Source organism: Dermacentor albipictus, chromosome 6, assembly GCF_038994185.2.
Source record: "Dermacentor albipictus isolate Rhodes 1998 colony chromosome 6, USDA_Dalb.pri_finalv2, whole genome shotgun sequence".
In the NCBI taxonomy this organism is placed as follows: domain Eukaryota; kingdom Metazoa; phylum Arthropoda; class Arachnida; order Ixodida; family Ixodidae; genus Dermacentor; species Dermacentor albipictus.
The window spans coordinates 126,410,716-126,418,810 of record NC_091826.1 but is presented as its reverse complement, the minus strand read 5'-3'; the positions used below and the strand labels follow the sequence as shown (position 1 = coordinate 126,418,810).

At 50.3% G+C, this 8,095-nt stretch overlaps 1 protein-coding gene across 1 annotated transcript in view; it reads left to right on the top strand.

Moving 5' to 3' along the window:
* LOC135899458 (muscle calcium channel subunit alpha-1-like) overlaps positions 1-8,095 on the top strand; it is a 934,514-nt gene that overhangs the window by 371,730 nt on the left and 554,689 nt on the right. The gene's annotated exons all lie outside the window — the stretch shown is intronic.

Genomic DNA, 8,095 nt, shown 5'->3' with positions numbered 1-8,095 from the left:
TGCTCGTCCGAGCGTGGTTGCGTTTGAAATATCTATCGGTGGGCTGTCGGAGCATGCTCGAAGTGTGAAGACGCGGCGTAATTGTCCTTAATTTCCTTAGATATAACGGTGCGGCTGCCCTTGATTTCCGTCTAGTGCAGTTTGCTCTGATGTGAGGTAGAACTACAAAGCCGCCCATGTTGCTGAATGATCTAGTGCACCTGAAGCTGCCAGAACTCCGGCATTTCCTCCACAAGTTCTTGCGACTGTGTGCCGCGATCACCAAATGCGAGCGTAGTCATTTGGCGGAGATTTAGCAGCACATTTTCTAGAACTATCGTTCACCGCTCTCTCACGACATGGAGAAGCAGTGTGGTTGGTCCTTGGTAAAAATTTCTATTTATTGCGAATTTTGCGATAGCAATTATATGGACACAACCGTCAAAATATATCTGTCGGTGTTACCGTGAGCTTTCGTATAAAGTCAAGTGCGATAAGATCCTATCCCGCGCCGTTGGCTGTGCGCGTTAAAGGAAGTGTTCGAGGCTGAGCCGGGCTCGATGGGCGCCCCAAGTATCTATAGGAGGTCACGTGATAAAACGCGCGCGAGCCGGGAGAGGGATGCGGGATGCGCTAGTTTAGCGCGCTTCTCCTCCTCTAGCCGTTGCTCTAGCCCGGTCTTGCGCCACCCTCGCTCTGTCTTGGTGATAATTTCCGATGGACGCAAAGCTGGGGGGGAGGGGGGGGGGCGCTCAGATAACGCAATTTTGCGGAGACGCTTTGACGGAAGAGGCAGCAGAAGCGTTCTGTCCGCTCTGTTCGCGCCCTTCGTCAAGCCAACGCTGTGACAGCGAGTGTTCGCCGTCATTGAGTGAGATCTGTTGTATGCACGTACGCGCGTGACCCAGTGCTTCCTAATTTAAGGAGTAAGCGAATGTTTACTGCAGTTTATTCAGCCGATGAAACAACGAACATTGGTTCCAGCAGTAGTTCGTGCAGTGGTTCAGGCAGCATTGGGCGAAACTGCCGTATTTTTGTTTTTATATTTCTAGGGGGTTCCAAAGCAGTGTTGCGTACGTTAATATTTGTTTGTGGCCGCGGAACGCAACGCACAGTAGCCCAGTGGCTTTGGTGTTGCGCTGCTGAGCTCGAGGTGACGGGTCCAATCACAACCGCGGCAGTCGCATTCCAACGGGGGCAGAATGCGAAAACGCGCGTATACCGTGCATTACGTACACGTTAAATAACCCGAGCTGCTGAAAATAAATCTGCAGCTTTCCATTACCGTGCGCCTCATAAGAAGATATTGATTTTGGAACCTAAACCTTCGAAATTTAGTTCAAGTCGCGGGATTACATTTACAATCGACACTGTTGACTGCACCTACTGAACTTATCTCTTTGCTGTGCTCTCTTTAGTAGCCAATACTTTTTTTTAGATTTACTTATGGTCAGAACCAGTGTGACAAATCCAAGTCTTCCTTATCATAGGAATCCAGCTATGGCTTAAGCGTGTGAGGTATCAACAAACATGGTCAAGAAAAATCAATATATAGAGTTCGAAGTAATTGCAGAACATGACAAGGATGAAAGAATGATACACGGCGGCATTACAACCAGGACAGGAACCCGAGGGCCTGCCTAAAACAGAAGAGTTTATCTGGTATTTCTTCTCCTGCATTAAATCTTTCTCTCGCCAGACTCATCTCGAATATCAGAGGAATGGCGATCTTCCATGACTCTTAGCGTGCTATTGAGAGTCAAACGACCCATGCGGGAATGTTGACTCTTCTTTTTGACTCTACTCGCGCAAAAGTGGGTCTTCGGAAGAAAAAAGAGAGTCAAGTTGCTGTGACTCACTTTTTACTCTCTTTTTTCTTAGAGTGTACGTACGTAAGAGCTCCAGCAGCGTTTACGTATAGCGCATGCGAAGTGTGGTGCACGCAATGCTAACGCTAACGCTAACTCTTTGCGTTTGCTGCTTTACGCTATACTAAAACTCTCTACTTTCGCTAGTTTTTCTGGCGCTGAAAAGACCGCTTTTGCGTCCCCACGGCTAGCCCTTCAGACTATGTGCCGTTCTATGCAGATAGGGCACTGCCGCTACCTTCCCTCCCGCCCGCTGAATGGTGATTTCGCCGCCGTGGTGGTGCCATCGTCATCACTGCGTAGTCGTAGACATGCCCTGCTGCCGCCGTCATGCTGTCCTGGTGGCGCCATCGTCGCGATTCCAGCTTCTTCACCGCGTTGCCGTCACATCGTCGTCGTCACGCCATCCGCGTCGTGCCGTCGTCGTCATACGCCTTTCTCGTTGCATCGTCATCACTCGTTCTTCGTCGTTCCATCGTTATTGCGTCGGCTTCGTGCAGTCGTCATCTCGCCGCCATGCTCGTGGGTGACCTTGGCGAGCGAGTGCCGAAGCAAAGTGGGACGATGTCGGAGTATGTGGCATATAGCCGAAGCCGCGAAACTCTCAGAATTAACGTTACGCGTGTTAGATGAATGTGAATTCAGGAATATGGTATGTCGCTGCGTTGCTATTAGCAGTAACATTCACAGCCATCGCCACATGAGATCTGCTATAATTTTTATTTATCGGACCACCACCGGTGCCACGTGCAGCATGAAAATGTGAATACAATGCTAGGTGTAATTTCGGAGCCGCTGGAAGAATGATAGAAAGGGTATCCCCTTCTAGTAAGAACAAGAGCCCCGTTGCTGATTCGGTTCCAGCTTGAGTTTCAGCATTTACGGTAAACCTACTTGGACGTCTGAAAATGGGGAAGAAATTCTCCTAATGCATCAGTAAGTTCGCCATATGTCACAATACTAGTGGACGTTCCTGCCTGATTGGGGAACGGGGTGATGAAATGGCCTTTCTGCTGGTATCAATTCGGAATGCTGCCGAAATTCATGTTGCACCATGGGGAAACATTTCGTTCTTGAGACCGCACAAGATATTACTAAACCGTTGCTGGAAGGCAAAAAGAAAGAGAAAAGCGAAAAGGTAATCTTACAAACGGAGGGGTGACCACACCTTGACCACAACTTAGACCACCCAAGGAAGGAGGAAGGAAGGAAAAAGTGGAGAAGGAAAGGTAGGGAGGTTAACCAGTTTGACTTAACCGGTTTGCTACCCTACACATGGGAGAGGGATGGGGGAGGTTAAAGATGGGGAAGGGGGAGAGGGAGAGAGAGCACACAGCACAGCACACACACATCGTCCGTTGGAGTCCATCAATCGGGCATGGTACGCGACGTCACTCTCACAGCCGCTTGTCCAATCCCGTCTCTTTCAAAAACCGAAGTAGTCCCTTTGTCGCCTTCACCTGCGATATCTTCTGTCAGCGGCATGTGAAAATCGTGTCGAGGGACAATGCTCTACTGTCAAGGCGCGCTAGAACAGATGCCAGGGACTGTCGCTGAACATTAAATTCAGGACAGTCGCACAGAACATGTTCCAGCGTCTCTTCGCAAAGACAGGCATTACAGAGATCGTTGTCGGCCATTCCAATGCGGAAGGAGTACGATTTAGTGAAAGCCACCCCCAGCCATAAGCGATAAAGCAGAGTCGCCTCTCTTCGACGCAGTCCAGTTGGCATATAGAGATGCATCAAAGAGGGCAGGTGGTATTGACGGTTGCTCTGGGTGGTCTGGCTGTTTGTTGTGCACCATAGAGATAGCATGATCTCATGTGCAAGCACTCGAAGTCTGCTAGCTGCGTCGGATCGTGAAAGCGGTATGGCCTCTTCTTGTGCGTCTTCAAGAGCTGCCCGAGCGGCATTATCGGCGTCTTCATTTCCACTGACGCCGCAGTGACTTGGCAGCCACTGAAACGTCACGTGGTGTCCTTTCTCCTGTGATGTATGGAGTAGGCATCTAATATCGAATACGAGCTGTTCGAATGGCCCGCGATGCAGAGCTGATAGTACAGATTGTAGGGCTGCCTTTGAATCGCTGAAGATTGACCATTGTCGAGGTGGCTCCCGATTGACGACACGAAGTGCAGCGCGAAGAGCAGCTAGTTCAGCAGATGTCGATGTTGTTGGGTGGTCTGTCCTAAAGCTGATGGTAATAGCTTTTGCTGGGACAACCACAGCACCGGACGAACACTGGATGTTTGTGGAACCATCGGTATAAATGTGTTCCCTGTCCGCGTACCGCTCGTGCAGAAGAAGCAGAGACAGTTGTTTCAGCACAGGCGACGACAGTTCAGACTTTTTTCCGATTCCTGGTACACTGAGATGGACTGTAGGGCTGATAAGACACCAAGGGGGTATCGATGGTTTAGATGCAGCGGTGAAGCCCGATGGAAGTTTGTCGTTGTATTTGATGATAGTTTTAGCGAATGATGATTGGTGCCTGTCTGAAGGTAGTGCTGCAAGGTGGTGATAGGTGGCACGTGCAAAATGTCTGATGTGCGTTCTCAGGGCTTCCACCGTAATGTGAGTTCGCATTGGATGGTCCCGAGCAATCGCAAGAGTTGCCTCTGTTGAGGTGCATCTGGGCAAACCAAGGCAGACTCTGAGTGCTTGAGCTTGTGCTGCCTGCAGAACACGAATATTTGTCTTGCAGGTGTTGGCCAGTACAGGTAGACTGTATCTTAGAAAACCGAGAAAGAGAGCTCTGTAGAGTTTAAGCATTGCGTCTACTGACATCCCCCACGTCTTTCCTGCCAAGTATTGAAACAACTGGGAAGTTGCTGTCAGGCGCCGTTTCATGTAGGCCACGTGCGGGCTCCAACAGAGGTCTCGGTCAATAATTACGCCAAGGAACCTATGGGTTCGGACATAGGAAATGGTCCGCCCATTGATTGAGATGATATAAGGCTTCATCGGTTTGCGAGTAAATGCGACTAGTGCGCATTTTTCTGGTGATATGCTGAGACCCTGTTTACACAAGTAGTTCGCTGTCAAAGTGGCCGCTCTTTGAAGTCGCGCACGTATCTGAGGACGCGTGACTGCCGAAGTCCAGACACAGATGTCGTCAGCGTATATTGAAATTTTGATGGTAGTTGGCAAGTACTCAGCAAGTCCAACAAGAGCGAGGTTGAATAGCGTCGGGCTGAGAGCACCGCCTTGAGGAACGCCCCTGGTGGTATAGCGTCGCGTAGTTGGGCCATCGTCAGTTAACACAAAGAATGATCTTGCAGATAGGTAGCTTGCAATCCACAAAAAAACTCGACCGCCTAGCCCAACCGTCGCAAGGGCGTCGAGAATGGCCTCATGTAATACGTTATCGTATGCCCCTTTCACATCTAGGAATAAAGCTGCAGATAAACGCTTACGGGACTTTTCGTGCTGGACATAGGAAACGAGATCAACTACATTGTCGATAGAAGAGCGGTCACGTCGGAAACCAGCCATGGAAATCGGATAAATCTTGTAGTATTCAAGGTACCATTCCAGGCGGCCAAGGATCATCCGTTCCATTATCTTTCCTACACAGCTGGCCAGCGCTATTGGGCGGTAAGAGGTGAGTTCTAATGGGGATTTGCCCTGCTTTAAGAGTGGCACCAGGCGGCTTACTTTCCATTCGTCAGGAACATTTCCCTCCTGCCATGAGGAGTTGTAAAGGCTCAACAACTCTATCCGTGCGGACTCTCCGAGATAGCACAAGGCCCGGTATGATATACCATCCGGACCCGGAGATGATGAGCGCCTGCAGAGAGCTAGAGCCGCTTCGAGCTCCTCCATTGTAAAAGGGAGGTCCATGCGGCCATCACGGGAATTGGGGACGTCAGCTCGGGCTGGAGGATCTGGACGAGTCGCTTGGTCTGCGATCCGCGCACAAAAGTCTTCTGCGACATCGATGTCTTGCCGCCCTTGGAAAAGCGCTAGCGCCTTGAATGGAAAACGTCGTTCCGGAAGGCAACCCAGACCTTGCACCGTTTTCCAAATGTGAGACAGTGGCTTCCGGGGGTCGAGTTTCTGGCAAAACGTTGCCCAACGTTCCGACGCTAATCTATCCATACGACGCTGAATCTTCTTTTGCATCCTCCTGGCTGCCCTAAGGTCATGAATTGATTTTGTACGCCGATATCGACGTTCCGCCCGGCGACGAAGCGCTCGAAGGCGCTCTAATTCTATGTCGAAGTCATTCCGCGTGGAAGAGGTCGTCATCATGCGAGTGGCGTTTTGCATCGTCAATTCAATCGCTTGCTCTAACCCTGATGGTAGGCCCTCGCGGCAGGCATCTTCCATCTCAGATTTGAAGTTGGCCCATTGAATCGTCCGAATGGTATTTCGTAAGCCTGATCTAGACGACAAGCCTTTGATGTTCAGATAGGTGGGAATGTGGTCACTCCCATGTGTCTCAATGTCTGGAAACCACTTCACACATCTGGCGAGAGAGTTGGAGACGAAAGCAAGGTCGAGGCAGCTGCCATATGTCACGCCTCGAAGAAAGGTGGGGCTACCATCGTTCAGGAGAGTAAGGCCATAATTGTGGGCGATGCTTGCTAATCTTCGTCCTCTTGCATTTGTCCTTGTACTTCCCCATGCTGGATGGTGTGCATTGAAATCTCCTATGATGACCCATGGGGCGGGACACACTCAAGATATCCGCAAATCTTTTGGTATCGAAATTGCAGGAAGGCGATATATACACGCCTATGAGAGTAAACAAGAGTTTGTTCTTTTTAACTGTGATGCATATATATTGATTGTCGTCGTGGGGCGCAATTGGTTGCAAAACATAGGTGAGTTCACGACGAACAAAAATGACGATTTTGCTGCATGCACCATTTGTTGATGACATGATAAATTCGTATCCTGACAGTCTTATTGATTTCGACAAGTTGGGCTCACAAATGACGATGAGGGGAAACAGATTGGTGTACACAAACTGCCGAAAATCTGAAATTCGTGATTTTAGCCCTCTGGCGTTCCACTGGATGACGGACGCAGACTTGACTTCTTTTCGGAAGGATGGGGTATGGGTAGCCATCTTTCTAGTTGAGGGATGCAAGCACTGGGCTTAAGGCGTCCAGCACTTTAAGTGCGTTTTGAGCACAGGGTGTCCCGATGTCCAAAAAAATTGCTCGAATGGCCTCCATGAGAGAACGTAGCACCGAGATGACTTGGCGGTCTGTTTTAGGTGAATCGTCCATGGCCGGAGAAGGATCAGGTGGGACCCCGACCTTCTGAGGTTGCTTCGCAAGGGAGCGGCTTGGTAGCGTAGGCCATTCCTCTAAAGATAGAGTCTTTTCTGCTTCCTTCGTGGAAGTGGTGGGCCTTTTTGCGGCGTGACTAACTGGCACCGCAGTGGAGTGGGTACTGTCACTTCGCGCATGCGCCTTCTTCGAAGACGTACGATGGCGCCTACGTCGTCGCCGACGCCGGACTACTTCGGCTGCCTCCCTGTGGGCAGAATTGTCTCTGGCCATTTGCTTAAGAACCGCGCGCTCCCTCTTGATGCGGGGACAGTCCTTCGAGGAGGCCGCGTGAGGGCCGCTACAGTTGACGCACTTCAGGACCGTGGCACCGCAGGTCTGTTCTGCATGAGGTTCAGCGCAACGGGGACACAGTAGCGAGTTGGGACACACGCCTTTGACGTGTCCTAGCCTGAAACACTGATGGCATTGAAGCGGCTTCTGGATGAATGGTCGAACCGGATGACGGAAATGTCCGACTTTAACGTGGGATGGGATACAATCCCCCTTGAATATTACTTTTACGCAGCGCGTATTCCCAAGACGGCGCACTTGCGTAATGATCGTGCCTTCGTATGCCGGCTTGATGAAGCTAGGTAAGTCATCATTGGGAATGGCAATGTCAATGTCGTAAATCACACCGGCTATGGATGTGTCGTCGATCGGGATAAAGGGGCGCATTTTGATTCCGTCTAGCTCTGTGATTTCTTGGAGTTTTCCAAGCGCACTCGCGTTGTACACGTCTATGGCGAGTATATTCTTGCGTGGATTTATTCTTATGTCTTTAATTTGATCCGGCACGGCACATTCCAGAAAAATGGATAGGGCTTGCCTGTTCAGCAATCTAGGTTGCTTGACGGTTCTGTCGGCATAAAGATGATGACGTGTGGCCAGCGCGCAGGCCTTGTCTTCACAGTCGTTGTGCTCGCAGGAGTTGACGGCGCTGTGTTGGCGATCTTTCTCC